We start from the raw sequence: 17,664 nt of genomic DNA, 5'->3' as shown, positions 1-17,664 counted from the left end.
TTTTATAAAATGGAGTTTATGCTATCAACTTCATAGGGTTTCTTTCAAGCCAATGTTTAGAAAATTTTTTAGCATCACTCTTGATATGTAGTAGCAATGCAGTCAATAGACTGTATTCTTATTGTTGCAAAATAAACACAATAAATACAACTTCTCATGAATATTGTAAGTTCCATGGCACTCTGACCCTTTTGTATATGTTACCAGAACCTTGCACTGTCATCCAAATATGTTATCTAGAGGTTGGATGATTGCACTTTATGGATGGGTTGTCACTGATCACCCCACTTACAATGAAGGGACTCCTGCAGCTGTATTTAATTTTCAGAAAGAAAAGAAGCACCTCACTCACTTGGAAACTTGTTTATAGTCCCTCCTTTTTCTCACTTTTCCTGAGCCAGCACAGTGCGGCCAATTTAGAGGGTCTCCTGAACTGGGATTCATATATAAAAACATTGTTCTGAGAAACCTTGGTGATGCCTCTTAGTGTTCTCCATAAACATCCCTCTCTGCAGTAGACAGTTTCAGTGTCCTAGACAATGGGAATTTGTTATCTTTTGGAGGGGGTTGTCCCTAAATCTAGTTGCCGTATTTGTTGATGTAAAGTTGTTCATAATACTCCCTAATTCTGGGTTAGGATGGGTGGGTCTAAGCTGCAAGTCTGCTGGTCAGTCAGGTAATTCTTCATTATGTGTCTGTCATCATATTAGGACCAGTGGGCCGGCTGGGACACTTTCCTCTCCTGGGTAATGCAGACACACAAGAAAGTAAGCAGAAGTCTGCTATGCCTCTTCACGTCTGGGGTTGGAATTGGCACATTGCCTCTTCCACCTTCATGCCATTGGGCAAAGCAAGTCATATGGCCAAAGTCAAGGTGTAGGGAAATATACTCAGCTCACAGCGAGGCCACAGCAAAACTGTACATGCAGGGAATCTGGCATTCTTTTTGCTTCATTTATTATGAAGTTCTGGTGTTAACATATTTATGATTATTATGTCTTCCTGATGAACTGAATAAATCAAATTCCTTTGATCATTATGAAGCATACCTCTTTATCTTTGGTAATATTCTTTATCTTGAAGTCTTTTTCATCTTTTATTAATATGGTTACTCTAGCCTTTTTATGCTATTGTTAGCATTGTATAGATTTTCCCATCTATTTTAACCTGTTTCTGTCTGTATATTTAAAGTGCATCTCTTGTAGGCAGCATATAGTTGGATCTTAGGACCAATCAGAGAAAGCCAAATATGCTCCCCTAACAAATCACACAGGATGCCCCGCTCCTAGACAGCCCTTCTCCACCTTCCCCATGCCAACAGCCTCCTATCTGGTCACGCCTGAAGCCTCTCCTTTTTTCTACTACAAACCTTTTTCATTCCTCTGCCTGCCTTTCAGTCTCTGCCACATGCAAGTGATGGTGGCCAACTCCCTTGTGTAGCAAGCTCTGAATACATAGTCTTTGCCTGCTCTCAGTTGGTTTTTGGTGATTTCCACAATATTATTATCCATACTTTTTTTCCTATGGATATTTGTTCATCATGTATATTTTATCATATGGACATGCTATATTGTGTACTTTTGAGAATGTGTCAGGAAGTATCTTCGAAAAGATGATTTTTACATGGCTGCATAATAGTCCATCTTGTCGACCTATCCTCAGTTAAACATTGCTCTGCTGTTTGGCCCTTTAGCCTCTCTTTACTCATCTGTAAAATGGGAACACTAATAGCAATCCTATATGATAGCTGTTGAGAATGAAATAAAATCTAATCTGTGTAGCTTCTAGCAGAATTTCAGTCACATGATAGACACCCCATAAATGTGAATCTCCGTGTCAGTAAAACAGGAGGCTTCATGGGAAGGCTCCATCCCTCTCACTCTCCCACCCCTCCTTCCCATACTCGGGGTGCCTTTGCAGGACCCCAGTCTTCCCCACTGGGGTCAAAATAATTCCACTGCCTAGGAAAACAGCCTGCGAGTCAGAGATCAGCTTTCTTAGCTTCTCCCATAGCTAGGAGCTACTTAGAGAACTTGGTAATGAGTAAATAAAAACCCCAATAGGGTCTCTTCCTGTTGACATGGCAACCTGACTACCAGCTGTTAGGCAGTGTTGTCAGGCCATGCATTTAGGGGACTTTACCACCCGTACCTGATTAACAATTCTCAGCTGGGGGAGGGGAGTGGTGGATGTATAAAAGCCCTCGTCCTAGGGCCTCCTTTCCCACCCCGCCCGCCGCCAAGCTAAAGAAGCCCCCCGCTTTGAAGCTTAATTTAGGGTGCACTTCTTATTGTCCTCCCTACCCCCAGCAGCTGCTTAACCCAAGACTGCAAATAATATTTGCTTGAAGACCTTTTGTCTTCAAGTTTCCACCTGGCTGCCTTTCAAAGCTTTCCCAGCCCATGATTCAGCCTATCCTTTGCGGGCACATTCTGCAAGCAGGACTACAGGGAGACACAATAGGCAAGAAACAGCCAGTTGTCAAAAACACAAGTGATTGGAAGACAGAAATCACTTCCTTAAGGAGCAAGTTACTGCTCTGGAGTCAGAGACAAGTAGTTTGGATCCCAGTTACCTTGAACGCACGGCACAATGGGGCCGAAGATGTCTGGTGTAACTGATTCACCCTGTCTTTTATCCCTTCAACTTCAGACAAATGGTCTGATTTCTTTCCTGAAGGGTCAGACAGTTGTCTCAGGGTGGCTTTGTATGGTAGCACAGGTTGTACATTGCACAAAGCTGCCTGACAAAGGAGGCCCAATAGGGAGATCCAGTGTGTGCAACACTCACCCCTCTGGCATGTGGTCCCAGAGTGGGAAACCTTCCTAATTAAATAAACGCCCTGAACAGCCTCACAGGGGCTCCAGCGAGGCTGTATTACTTTACCAAACCCTATCATGGAGGAAAATGGGTTTGTGGGTGTGGGTGAGGGAGAAGAAGAGAGCTTTTTTGCCTGGACCTCACATTTCCAAAGGGCCTCAAGTTTAGACTTTTCTCATGAAGTCCAATTGAGTGTCTAAATACAGCACAGGGTTGGACCAATAGGATTGAACAAGTAAGATAGCCCACAATTTTTATAATGTGGTTTTGGGATGTTTCTATTTTCCAGTACAAGAGGAGTCTCTAGGTGTGAAAGAGGTTTGAGCCACTCTGGGAGGCCTTGCTTGGCTTCCTAGGCCTAGATGGCCCAACCTGGGTTTCGTCCTGCAACATGGGTAGGGGTGTGGTTAGGTGTTGGTTCACTCACATTGCATTAGAGAGAACTTTCCCCTGTCTACTCTTTCCATTATTTCTTTGAGCCTTGGAACCAACACTACTGTTAAAGACAAGAGGCCCAAAATGGAATTACTTGTGCTGAGTCCCCACTCACCAAATCAAGACTTAATTCCGTTTCGGCTCTCTCAGAAATGGAATCTTAAACCAGCCAATCAGGAATTGCCCGATCAGCTTCAGTTAGGTCATGTGCCTGATAGACCCCTACCATCCCCTAAGGGAAAATAACCTTGCCATAACCGGTCTACTTTCTGCCTAGTATAACTTCCCTGTTCCCGCTCCCTTCTGCCTGTAAAATCTCTTGCCTTTCTCTCTACTAGATTGGATGCTGCTTGACTTATGAATCACTGAATAAAGTCAACGAGATCCTGAAAATTTACTCAGTTGAATTTTGTTTTTCAACACTATCTACTTCTCTGTGTTTAGGAAAATCTGTTGAATTGATAATTTGGGCTTTTTCCCCAAGCATTTTCCCTTGGTCTCCTTTCACAGGCCTTTTTGCATCCTCTGCCCTGGGATGGGGGACAGTGTGGACACAAAGGCAAGAACAGGAGTTGTGGGCGAAGGCACCTGTCTTCCTGAAGAGCATCTCAGCCTCAGAAAGACAAAGACTTTGTTTTCTGCGCTCTGGAAATGTCACTGCCTGGCATTTAATAGGTTGGGTGATCAACTGTCCTAGTTGGCCCAGAATTTTCCAAGTTGTAATTCTGAAAATGCCACATCCTGAGAACCTCCTGAGTTCCAGGCAATCTGGGATGGCTGGTCACCCTACAAAGCTTTGCTAAACAAATGAATGAATGAATAAATGCCTTTTGTTTTCCAAAAGTCCACACTCACTGAAGAGATTATGTTAAGTTTCTTTGAGGACAAGAGGCCGGAGCAGGGATTGGCCAGTTACTTGTCATGTGCCAAAGCTGGCCCCGCTGTTTCTTTTCAGTGTCCTGAACACTAAGAATGGCTTCTCAAAATCCAGTTCTAAAAAATCAAATGAAGAATAAAATGTTGTGACATATGAACATTTTGTGAAAATGAAATTTGAGAGTCCATAAGTAAAGGGTCATGGGGCTGAAGGCCCCTTCGTCCATTTATGCCTTGTCTAGGGCTGCTTTAGTGCTACAACAGAGCTGAGTGGCTGTGACCGAGACGGCATGGCCTGTGAAGCCTGAAGTATTTACTATCTGGCCCTTTGCAGAAAATGTTTGCAGAGCCCTGGGATAGAAGAAGCCGTCTGGACTCAAGAAGAGACCAGAGTCGGAGGGTGAGAAACGTCGGGATGCTTACATTGCAGAGTGGCAGTACCTCCCAGGGCAGCCAGACATCAATGGGGTGGCCGGAATGAAGACACCCAGGCTCTCCACTTTCATAGGAGTTGTGTTCCCACAGAAGCTGAGCGCTTTCGAGAGTGGGAGGGACCACTGCCAGCATGGCCCATGAGGAGGTTGGTGGGGGCCGTGGGGGCCCTTTCTCTATCTCCTGGGTACCACGAAAATCTCCTGGATTCTAAAGTGACTCCCAGAGAGGTAAACGCTCAATGGTGACGGAGAATGGAAGTTCCTCCCAGCCTGGAGGGGGTCAGGCTTGGAAACTGATTTAAACTGAGTTTGATTAAAACAAAGAAATAGCAGTGTCTTACATCTGAGCATGGGGCTAAGACTGTCACGTTCTAGGGAGGATCCTGCTGTAGGAGTTGAAGTGTTGGAGTCTGTACTGCAGAATCTGAGTGCCTACGTTACCTAAGAAGTGCACCAAGCCAGGAAGGCAGGAAGGGTGAGAAGCAGGAGTGAGCCAGGAGAGAGAAGAACACGTTCAACGTCCAGAGCCTTTTCTGGCCTCCGTCTCCCAGGACTAGCGCAAACCCAGCACGTAGTTGTTGCTTAAAAAAATGCTTTTAATGAGTCATTATGTTTTCTGTCTCCCTTCTAGCCCTTCAGAATCTGTCAGACTCTGATATGGATCATTTCTACCTTAGCGTAAATTTAAGTAAATTGCTACCCCTCCTAGATATTTGTGGTTAAGCCTGACCTATGATAGTGGAATAAAAGCCAATTCTCCACCTAAAGGGGTTCAAACATGAGCAAATCAGTTGGGGGAGCAGGTGACCTAGAGACCCTTCCAAGGCTCTTGAAATCAGAACCCCAGGAATTATACAGACAGCTACTGTGCACTCATTAGGTGTCAGGTTCTAATATAAGCACTTTAAATGAATTGTCTGGAGTCCTCACAAAATTACTGCAAGCTAAGTCTTCTTACTGAACAGATGAAAATGAAGTTCAGAGAGGTCAAGAAACAAGCTCAAAGTCACACAGCTACTGTTTAACATTCTCAGGCTTCTAAGGCCCTAGTGGGAGAAGGGATTTAACTACTTAGAAGGAAATGTTTGACCACCATTTCCCAGAAGAGTAACAGGTTGCCAGGACTAGTTGCCTAGCCTTTTCTTCTATACATTGAATTTCTGAACAGAAGGAGTTACAGAGCCATGACAGACTCAGTGCTGGAGGAAACATATTCAGCTTTTCTCCCAATTGTTTTCCTACTTACTTGCAGCTGATTTGTTCATCAATCATCTCGGAAGAAACACAGATAAACCTCTGCTCCATTAGCTTCATCTGAAGCCTGGGGAAATTTAGCCAGAGAACTGCATTATATTGAATAATTAGCTTTCTACCTTAGCATTTCCCTATGTGTCAGAAAGTACTTGCATTAGATTACTATGTCTGGCCCCTTACATGAAATTCTGTCTCACGTGGAGTCCAGTTCGGTGATATTCCCAGCAATGTAATGAGGTGCGAGTGGAGGATTAATTCCTACCCCTGTTACTAGACCTATTACAGAACAGACTTCTAGATCCAATGATAAATTATAATGCAATATAACATATTCCCGAATCTCACAACAACTTAAGGAGTTGAAGAGATAATTTACCTGGGAGTTATTTACATTTATTGCTTCTTGTTTTCATAATGCCAAATGCCTCCTATTTGTTATTTAAGGATTTTTTTTTTTTAACTGAATCCTTGTGCCCAAGTTCCCTGTGTTATCAGCTTATGGAAATAAGGAACTTGTTTTCTGCTGGGGGGACAGAGGGTTCTCCCAGTGAGGGTGCATCTGAAAAGGAAGTTTGTAAGGGGCGTACTTTTTTGCTTTCAGAGTATTTCGGCATTCGTGGAATGCTGAAGACCCAGGCTTTAAAAAAAATTATACGTTTTTTTCTGAGTATAACATGCAAAACAACCAAAAGAAGTCCTTGTAGACAATTTGAAAACAATTAAAATGCATATGACACCATTCAGTTATAACAACTATAAACGTAGGATTTGGCATATTTATATGTGCAGCATTTTTTAGGTGCCCAGCACTATGCTAAGTGTTTGCATGGATCAACTTATTTAACCTTTTCAGTCACTTCAGGAGATGAGTAATATTACCACCCACATTTTATAGATGAGAGACAGGGCACAGAGAGGTTAAGTAATTTGCAGGAGGCCACCCAGAGGGAGTAAGAGGTAGATGTGGGATTTAGACCCACCCAGGCAGTCTGAAGCCAGACCTCAGACTCTTCAACAGCATCCAGGGTTATATCAGTATTTCCACGCAACTGTTCAATACACATTGTATTAATGGTCATATATATATGTTAATGTAGTTACACTGTATATATAGCTTAGTGTTCCTCCTTTTCTTCTACTTAACTTTTTTTTTTTTTTTTTTGCGGTGCGCGGGCCTCTCCCGTTACGGAGCACAGGCTCCAGACGTGCAGGCTCAGCGGCCATGGCTCACGGGCCTAGCCACTCTGCGGCATGTGGGATCTTCCCAGACCAGGGCACGAACCTGTGTCCCCTGCATCGGCAGGCGGACTCTCAACCACTGCGCCACCAGGAAAGCCCTCTTCTACTTAACTTTTGTCATAGCATTTCCTCTTGTCGTTAAATTGTTAAACAACCCCCCCCTTATTTTTTTAAGTTGTGGCAGGGTCAGTTGGTTACAATTGTAGAAAATGTATATTTGTACATTTGTAGAAAACAAAATACTGATGTCTCATTTCACGTCATGTTCCAAAATAAATTCCAGAGGGATTAAGGATGTTTCAAAACTCTAAAAAGAAAACTAAGAAAACGTAAGTGAATCAGGCTCACCAGAGCTCAAATCGAAGTCCAGCTGGAAGCTCTGTGACCTGGGAAAGTGACTTAACATCTCTGAGCCTCTGCTTCTTAATCTGTACAAATGGAAATGATATCTAAATTAGAGGGATGTTTTTAAAGGATTAAATAGAGAGCTTAGCACCGTGCCTGGCATATAACATGCTTCCAGTACATGCTAGATATTGTTGTGATATGTAGGGAAAGAAAAAAATTTGTCCAAAATTTCGGGGGATAAACAGCCCCTCCCCTGCCCCAAAGATTGACTCCTAATAACCCAGTCTATCTAAATAACCAGACCCCCCCGAACCTCCACTCTATCGTGATAAGAGAGGTTTGCTCTAATTGGTAGCTAAGGAGGAATTGCTCTTATTCTTTTCTGTGGCTCAGAGCGAGTTAAGTCAGCTTCAAATTAAGTTCAGAAACGCGAATGTTGTCTTCCTTCCTCTCAGCTTCTTTTATCATAGAATCACAAATGAGAGGTTTGGAGTATGAGTCTGCATATTTAGAAGAGGCACAAATGTGATTTCCATAACCAGGCTCCAATCTCCAAGGAAAAAAAGCTGGCATAATTGCTAAGCAGAAACGGTGGGTGAATTCTATTTCAAAGCTTCAGGTTCCATTTAGCCCAACCCACTCACCCAAATGAAGCCAGAGTTGTTTGCAATTCAATATCAGGTCGTTGACACTTAAACATTTTTAATTTGTTTGACATCGTGGATGGTAAATCTGTCTGTAAACCCAGCTTTATGCTCTGCGTGTTTAGGTCTGGATGATAAAGTTAGACAGTGGCATTTCATCAGAAAGTGTGAAACAATATGTGGGAGATTAATGAAGCAGTTGGCACTTCCAAGAGATTCTAGAGCAACTATTTCAGCAACTGAAGCACTGTGTCCCAGGGTTAAAAATTACCTTTCAGAAATACACAGTTTGAACAACAGACTGGTCACCAATCTGTTGATATCCTGACCGAGCACTTGAAGAAGTAGGAAAGTCACTGTTAAGAACACAGTAATGTGACAACAATCTAAAATTTGTTGAATATTATCAGTGTGACAAGATATATAAGAAACAACCGGAAGCAAATTGGGATGGGTTTTGTTGAAATCTGTTATTAGCGCAAAATTTATTTGGTTGAGAATACATATATATGGGAAAAGAAAACGCGGGGGAGTATAAACACACACACACATATACACACCACACACACACACATATACATATGCAATATATAAATAAGTATAATATATAAAAATATATCCCCCTACCCCCATGTTTTAGTTTTTAGTTTTAAATTGGCATCCTTGGTTAACTAACTCATTTGGGAAGGCGTGTGGGCCGTTTAGGAATTTTGTGGTCTTATTTTTCCCTGGCTCAGATTTCTGTACGATCTTCACTCTTACTGAGGTTATTGGTTTCCTGTTTGGGAACAATGCAAGTCCTCCCTGTCACCTTTCCCTAAGGAGGTGTATCCCTTAATTATTATGCACTTTGTAGAATTATAAAATGGCACTTGTTGCTTCAGTTACAAACACCAAGTGCAATGGAAGAGTATTAGAAAAACAGTTGGGTGAATACAAAGACGAAAACACTACAAACATCCCCAGAGCAAATATCTAGTTTGCGCATCTGCGGCAGACTCTGTGAGCTGTCTTCCAGCATTCATTCATCCCTTGTACTTCAGTAATAGAACCCCCCCCGATTTTTTTTCACTTCTTTTTAATTTCTATTTTTGCTCTTATGATTACAGGCAGACCTCATTTTATTTCTCTTTGCTTTATTGCACTTTGCAGATACTGCATTTTTAAAAATTTAAGTAAAGTTGACTTACAATGTTGTGTTAGTTTTAGGTGTACAGCAATGTGATTCAGATATATATATATATATATATATATATATTCTTTTTCAGATTCTTTTCCATTATAGGTTATTATAAGGTATTGAATATAGTTCCCTGTGCTATACAGTAGGACCTTGTTGTTTATCTATTTTATATATAGTAGTTTGTATCTGCTAATCCCCAACTCCTAGTTTATCCCTTCCCGCCCCCTTTCCCCTTTGGTAACCATAAGTTTGTTTTCTAGGTCTGTGAGTCTGTTTTGTAAACATGCTCATTTGTATCATTTTCTTTTAGATTCCACATATAAGTGATATCATGTGATATTTGTCTCTCTCTGTCTGACTTACCTCACTCAGTATGACAATCTCTAGGTCCATCCATTTTGCTGCAAGTGGCATTATTTCATTGCTTTTTATGGCTGAGTAATATTCCATTGTGTATACGTACCACATCTTCTTTATCCATTCAGCAGTTGATGGATATTTAGTTTGCTTCCATGTCTTGGCTCTCATAAATACTGCTGCAATGAACATTGGGGTGCATAGATATTTTTGAATTACAGTTTTCTCCAGATATATATCCAGGAGTGGGATTGCTGGGTCATATGGTAGCTCTGTTTTGAGTTTTTTAAGGAATCTCCATACTGTGTTCCTTAGTGGCTGCACCAATTTACATTCCTACCAACAGTGTAGGAGGAGAACCTGCAGATTTTTAGTTGGGCTCATGGCTTCCTGGAATAAGGATTGCCTTTTTCCACCCTCCTTTTCAATTCAGTGTGGCCGTGTGATAAATCTATCGAAATGGACACTAGGTGTGGCTCATGGGATGTGTTCTTCAAGGCTGGGCACGTCTTCCTCCTTCCTGCTGGCTGGAATTAGTCATTTGAGCTTAAACCATCACGTCCTAATGTGGACCCTGAGAAGAAAAGAGCTGGGGCAGATGGCAGATCAACTCCCTGATGACTGGGCAGTGTCATGCCAGCCCTGGACTTCTCAAAAGTGTGCTTCTCTAGGAAAAAGAGAAATAAATATCTGTCTTGCTTAAGCCGTCTTTATTTTGGGGTTTCTCTCTCTTGCAGTTGAACTTATTCCTAACTGATATACTCTTCTTCCTGCCCTTCTCCTTTCCCTCCTTTCCCTTTAATTGAACTGGTCCAAGATTTTGGACTAGTTCGGAATTTCTTAATTTCTGCACTATTGACATTTTGGGTTAGATGATTCTTTGTTGTGTGTCCCGTGCATTGTAGGATGTTTAGAAGCATCCCTGGACTCTACCACTAAATGCCAGTAGCTTCTGCTACCAAAAATGTCTCTGGACATTGCCGCATGCCCCCTGATGGAGACGGGGTGGAGAATCACCCCCAACTGAGAACCATTGGATTATTTCAAGCAGAGAGTTCTTCTCCTTGAATTTAGGAAAGCTGGTAAAAGCTGAGTGTCTGGTTCCTTGACCTGTACCTCTGAGAAGTTTTGGGAACTCATAAAAGCACGCAGTGAGATGGCTAGAGATTCATCGGGTACCCTAGAGAAGACAGTCTTGCTGTGAACATGTTAAGTCACTGGGCCTCCATTTCTTCCCTTATAATCTGACAGGATTGCTAAAATCTTCAAATCTCTCAGTCAATGAATATGACATTTATTTTGACCGCAGCAAATTTCAAGACCACTGCTTTGGATAAGTAATGTACAGAAAATACAAGATTAGGCAAAAGGTGTTACTCTTCCCTGATCCAATCAATTTTTGGATAATTTTCCTTCCTTATCATGAAGTACACTCCTTGAAGGCAGGACTGTGTCTTACTCATGTCTGTAGCACTAGTGCCAGACACTAGGACGTATTCGGTGAATGTTTATGGAATGAATGAATGAATGAATAAAAGAGTGAGTCAGTGAGCTGCCTGTCATTCCTCCTACCACACTGTAGGTCTTTGGTATGTTTCTCAGACTCTTTTAAATACTTTCAGCTTTTTATTTGGAAATGATTTTAATCTTATAGAAAAAGTTTCAGGAACAGCACAAAGAACTCTTATGCACCCTACACCCTAGATTCACCAGCTATTCACATTTCATTGCAATTGCTTCATTATTTGCTCTATGATTTTTTTCTGAACCATTTGAGAATAAGTTGTATATACCAAGCCCCCTTGTCCATAAATACTTCCACGTATATTTCCTAAAAAGAATATTCTCTTCCAAAAACCCCAGTAAAGTTAAAGTGTTGAGGAATTTGACATTGACAAACTTTTCTTTAGCCCATCATCTATTTTCCATTTTTGTCAGTTGACTTATTAATGCCTTTTAAATTAGTTTTCCCTGGTACAGGATCCAGTTTAAGACCAGGTATTACATTTAGTTGTTCTGCAAAATGCCATAAAGATTTTAGGAAAAAACCAATAACACTACCAACCAGGTCACTGCCTAGGTGAAGCTTCCAAATGGTACCATCCTCCCTCTTCTGTTCTCCTTCCCTATTGATTGCACTTTTCAGGACAGGCAGAAATAGCCTTTTTGGCTCACATCAGACCTTTAATCTTGGGAACCTCAGACAGGAGTTTTGCAGGGAGGTTGGGAGTTAACACACTGCAAACGCGAAAACGTGAGGTCTAAAAGTTAAATGAAACGGAGGTGTTTTTCCCTCTCCTCAGAGCTGAACTGGGATGTGGAGCCTTCTTAGTATAGCTGTGCACAGAGATGACCTGCCAGCAGGTGACAGCTTCTCAGCCACTATGAGCTTTGGGTCACTCCCCCTACTGGAATTCGTCAGAACAGAGCACAAAACCTAATCATAGACCCTTATGGTTGAAGTGGTAGGATTTCCAGTACAACTTTGAATAGAAGTGGTAGGAGTGGGCATCCTTGCCTTGTTCTTTTTTTAAAAAAATTTTTTTTAAACATCTTTATTGGAGTATAATTGCTTTACATTGCTGTGTGTTAGTTTCTGCTGTATAACAAAGTGAATCAGCTATACATATACATGTATCCCCATATCCCCTCCCTCTTGAGCCTCCCTCCCACCCTCCCTAACCCACCCCTCCAGGTGGTCACAAAACACTGAGCTGATCTCCCTGTGCTATGCGGCTGCTTCCCACCATCTATTTTACATTCGGTAGTGTATATATGTCCATGCCACTCTCTCACTTCGTCCCAGCTTACCCTTCCCCCTCCCCGTGTCAAGTCCATTCTCTACATCTGCGTCTTTATTCCTGTCCTATCCCTAGGTTCTGCAGGACCATTTTTTTTTTAGAGTCCATATATATGTTTTAGCATACGGTATTTGTTTTTCTCTTTCTGACTTACTTCACTCTGTATGACAGACTCTAGGTCCATCCACATCACTATAAATAACTAAATTTCGTTTCTTTTTATGACTAATATTCCACTGTATATATGTGCCACATGTTCTTTATCCATTCATCTCTCGATGGACACTTAGGTAGCTTCCATGCCCTGGCTATTGTAAATAGTGCTGCAATGAACATTGTGGTGCATGACTCTTTTTGAATTATGGTTTTCTCAGGGTATATGCCCAGTAGTGGGATTGCTGGGTCATATCATAATTCTATTTTCAGTTTTTTAAGGAACCTCCATACTATTCTCCATAGTGGCTGTATCAAGTGACATTCTCACCAACAGTGCAAGAGTGTTCCCTTTCCTCCACACCCTCTCCAGCATTTATTGTTTCTACATTTTTTGATGATGGCCATTCTGATTGGTGTGAGGTGATACCTCATTGTGGTTTTGATTTGCATTTCTCTAATGATTAGTGATGTTGAGCATCCTTTCATGTGTTTGTTGGCAATCTGTATATCTTCTTTGGAGAAATGTCTGTTTAGATCTTCTGCCCATTTTTTGGATTGGGTTGTTTGTTTTTCTGATATTGGGCTGCATGAGCTGCTTGTATATTTTGGAGATTAATCCTTTGTCAGTTGCTTCCTCCTCGCTGGCTCACCTCACCGAGAGGTAAGAGGGGAGGCTGGCTTCATGGACTGCTGCCCCCCAGCCAGACTGGAGTCGGGGCCTTGCACAAAGTCGTCGTGAATCCATCACTGTATCTCTGAGCTCTGGGTCCTTCCGCAGTGCTTTCATTCTCAGGCGGTTCTCTCCAGTTTACATTCCAATGGCTTAGAAACCCTGGCTGAAAGAGAAGTCCTTTTTTCTTTTTTAAAAATTTTAAAATTTTATTTTATTTTAATTAATTTATTTTTGGCTGCATTGGGTCTTCGTTGCTGCGCACGACTTTCTCTAGTTGCAATGAGTGGGGGCTACTCTTTGTTGCGGTGTGCCGGCTTCTCATTGCGGTGGTTTCTCTTGTTGCAGAGCAGGGGCTCTAGGTGTGCGGGCTTCAGTAGTTGCAGCATGTGGGCTCAGTAGTTGTGGCGCACGGGCTTAGCTACTCCGCGGCATGTGGGATCTTCCCGGACCAGGGCTCGAACCCCTGTCCCCTGCATTGGCAAGTGGATTCTTAACCACTGCGCCACCAGGGAAGTCCAAGAGAAGTCCTTTCGCTAATGAGCAACGACCACATTTTCATCACTAACTCTCTGAAATGGATGCGTGCCCATCCCTGAACTGATCCTTGTGATTGTGGGCCCACCTAAGGTTCAGGGAAGATGGTAAGCTCTATGGGTGCTGATGGCCCACCCAGTTCATTTTCCAAGAGGAAACTGAGGTACGGTCGTGAGAAGGGGGAATGGACACTAGGTAAGCAAAGACAGCAGATGTGTGCTCCCAAATGGTGGAAAGGTGGCCAGTGAAAGCCTCTAGAATGAAGGGACCCCTGTTTAAAACCACGGAGTGTGTTTTGTTTGAAGAACAACAAACAAAAATCAAGGGGGCAGCACGGACTGGAGGTGGTAGAGGCAAGGAGATGGGAATGATGCAGTAATACATTCAGAGAATTTCAGTTTTCCAAATGCTGTCCCCTGTGTTTTCTTCTTTGAGCCTCCCTTGGACCACCTGGGTGGAAGACTCCACTCCAGTTTTCTCACCTGTAAATTGTAGATAGTATGTCTGCTGCAGAAGTGGTACCAGCAGCTCCCACTGTCACTAGGTCCAGGGCAATACATCACCCCTTGTTGGTTTCTCTTACTCTGTGCACACTGCTGTAAATGGTTCCTTTGTTAATGTCTCCTCAACTAGACTGCTTGGGTGTGTTAGCTGTGCCAGGCAGGGGCCTCGACTGGTACAACAGCATGGCTGGTTGGGAGTAGTGTGCAGTACAGCTGGTCCCCCACACCAGGTGTTTCTCTGGGCAAAGCCCTGTCTCATCTCCTCCCAACATATAGAAAGGGGTTGTCAAATAACAGTTACATGAATCTTGCAGCATGTTGGCCAAAAGTCAGCAGGAGAAAGAAATGAATTGCAGGCTATTTGTCACTAACAGGCAAGCCAATCAAGCCCCTTCATGATCTGTAATGCAAAGTTGGCTTCCACAGGAGACATTTATTTTAGCTTCATCACTCCTTCCTCCTAATGATGGTTACTCTGCAAAATGCTTCTCATAATTTCCTTTTTAATTTTTTCTTCTTGGCAACTGCATCCTCTTGTCGGTATCCTCTTTTATGCCAAGAGCCTCAGAGATTCCAACCTTTTCAGAAGACATATGACTCTATTAATTACTCTCTGAAATGAGACTTCTGAAACTCAGCTGTAGAATGAAAGAAGAACCTAAGAAATATCACAGGAGGATGAATGAATGATTCTATCCAAATAGACACTAGAAAGTCAAGGTGAAGACACTTTTCTAACAGCAACATTCAGAGGCCACTGATTCCATCCATCTTTCCTTCCTTTTGTCCTTCCATCCATTATATATTTATCCGTTGCTAGGGAATTAGACTGGGCTCTAAAGAAACAATAGTGAGCAAGACAGATATGGTCTCTGCCCTCCCAGGTCTTATGGTGCAAAGGGGCACTTGGAAAATTAAACAGCCACAGTGTAGTATGATCCGTTTTAAATAGGTACAAGACATTCATTATGTGAGCACATTAACAAGGGGACCTCAGGCAGTCCAGAAGGGAGGGCCAGCACGAGCTTCCTGGGAGAAATAATGTTTAAGCTAAACCTGGAGATGAGAAGGAATTAGCCAGGTGAGGGAGGAAGCATGCACCAGGCAATAGGAACAGCATGAACAAAGGCTTCAACGTGGGGGTCAGATACAGATGGCTTTCTATATCTCATTACATTTCCAATTGTACCTTGTCCAGCTGGTCTGCCCTTGAATCTGGCTCTGACTACATCACCGTAGTAGGCTCCAAATCCTTCAGCTCTGTTCCAGTTTATCTTCAGTCCATATCCTTCTCACTTTTGTCAGAGCACCTCCCCGCAAGTACATCTGGTCAGACATACTGTGGCTCCAAGTCCCAACTCCTTAGGCTACTGTTTGAGGCTGTTCGCGTTTTGTCTGTAACCATCCTTTGTAGTTTAAATCTCACTACGCTCTCAGCTCACTATTCTCGTCACAGCTTTGAGCCTGGCTTCTGCGCCCTTGGTTGAGCTCTTCCTTTCACCTGCACTGTCCTCATCCTCTCCATATCTGTGTGAGTCAGGCTTCCAGCACATTCCTGCTGGTACCCTCAAATGAGGCAGCTCAGAAGGATTAAAAAAGAGACTGCGTGCTTACATAGATGTTGGCAGGGTTGAGGCAAACCAGCATGAGATGGGACGGTCCCCACAGCTACTCCATGACCACCTCCAGACCAGAAGGGGCAAGAGACGGAGCAGTTACCGGAAACACAAGGAGGGGCTCTATGGAGAAGTCTCACACCCCTCCACCCTCCCAGTACCTCTGAGGTCATTGGCCTAATCCAACAAGAAGCCACAAGGCAAGGTCACCTGTTAATGGCATCCACACAGGTCAGCTGCCCTGGACCCAGATCAGGGGGGAAAGGAGTGCAGAGAAGACCTGGAGAGATAAACAAAGAATAAACAAAAGACCACCCCCCTTCCCGACTGCTTTCACCATTCATCTCAACCTTTTGAAATAACATCCACTAATTGAGACCCAATATGGATGCCAACTCATCCACGATTCCTCCCACCTATGCCCTTCACAGCCCTCCAGCTGGACGCACTTTTCCTCACCTCTGAATGTGCCAAGTGCTTTCTCAGGATCTCTGTCATAGTACTTCTCATTCTGAACCTCACTTCCTCATAACTTATATGCATGGGTCTTAGGTTGGGTTCCCCCAAAGCAGACTCGGACATGAGATTTTTGTGTCAAGGTGATCCATTAGGAAGTGTTCCAGGAGGAACCGGTAGGGAGGCGGGAAGATGGATGGGAAGGGAACCAAGGTAGGGTATGACTCACTGCTGCAGGGGAGGTTGGTCTGGGGGTCAGTGCACAGCTGGCTTCAGAGTTGACCCCATCAGAGGCAAGGGGCCAATTAGATGGATTCCCACACAAGTCAGTCATTGGCGAAGGACTTCGAGTTCTCTGAGCTCTCAGGCAAAGTGGCTCCAGCAGCCTGTGGTCAGACCTTAACAAAGGGACGGAGGGTCTGGCTGTTGAATATGGCTGCTCACTGGGATCAGATGTGGACAAAAGTGGTAAAGAAATTGAAAATGATGGGGAGAAGCACTGACAGGTCTTTTATTACACACATCTTCCCTCCCTCCTTGGATACTAACTTCTCTAGGGCGAGCAATGGAGTCTTCTTTGTAACAGCACATATATCTTTATAACATCAAACACCAAGGCTGGCTTCATGGGTGTGACATATGTAATCCCATAGTGCTTAGAAGGAGTCCATGCTTGGTTTAATGCTCTGCTGTCACCACTGAAATTCTTAAAAATTACGGAGAATTCTTAATAATCAATGCACAAATTAGGCATTTAACATGTGTTTATTGAATGAAGGAATGAATGCCTGGCATTCATTAGGTGGTCAGTAAATGCAGGTTAAGTGGGCGTATCAGGAGGGACTATTGTCCTAAGTCTTCAACTTCAAAAATAAAGAAGAGGGAGTGGGGTCCTGCCACCTCGCCCCCTCCCCTACTTCCCCCAGTCTTCACACCTTTCTAGGCCCCTGCTGAAGTGTGGGTAGGACTTGTTTATTTCAAACTGCTATTTATTTTTTTCTCTTCCCATGCCATGGAAAATTCCTGGCATCAGGCAGCCTCAGAGCAACACTATTTTTATTTCCCCAGCGAAATAATTAAATTTAGGCTCAGTTACTTTTCCCTAGTAGAGAGGCTGTGGGCAAAATGGGATGAAAAGGCTGCTGCAGAGGGCTGGTTGCGATGGGTTCCAGAGAGGCTAGGCACCATGATCTGAGACACACTTAACCATGGAGCCACACGGGAAGGAGGTAGCGAAGGCTTTGTAAAATCACTCAGTCAGACCTTTCTGCTGAGTAGGACAACCACAAACATGTCTTAGAATCTTAGAGCTGGATGGAGCTGTAGGAATGATCT

General features: G+C 43.2%; 1 protein-coding gene across 1 annotated transcript in view; it reads right to left on the bottom strand.

The window, feature by feature from the left end:
* Nucleotides 1-3,605: 3,605 nt before the first annotated feature.
* The window catches only part of SNTN (sentan, cilia apical structure protein), a 38,491-nt gene continuing 24,432 nt past the window's right edge, over nucleotides 3,606-17,664 (bottom strand). Inside the window, exon 4 of the mRNA XM_089919521.1 lies at nucleotides 3,606-16,772. The gene's annotated coding sequence lies outside the window, so the exon portion shown is untranslated. The remainder of the gene's footprint in view (nucleotides 16,773-17,664) is intronic.

The sequence above is a fragment of the Delphinapterus leucas genome, chromosome 10 (assembly GCF_059928025.1).
Source record: "Delphinapterus leucas isolate spDelLeu-1000000601 "Yukka" chromosome 10, BTC_Dleu_Yukka2, whole genome shotgun sequence".
Classification (NCBI taxonomy): domain Eukaryota; kingdom Metazoa; phylum Chordata; class Mammalia; order Artiodactyla; family Monodontidae; genus Delphinapterus; species Delphinapterus leucas.
The sequence above is the reverse complement of the archived record's forward strand: the minus strand, read 5'-3'. Positions and strand labels throughout refer to the sequence as shown.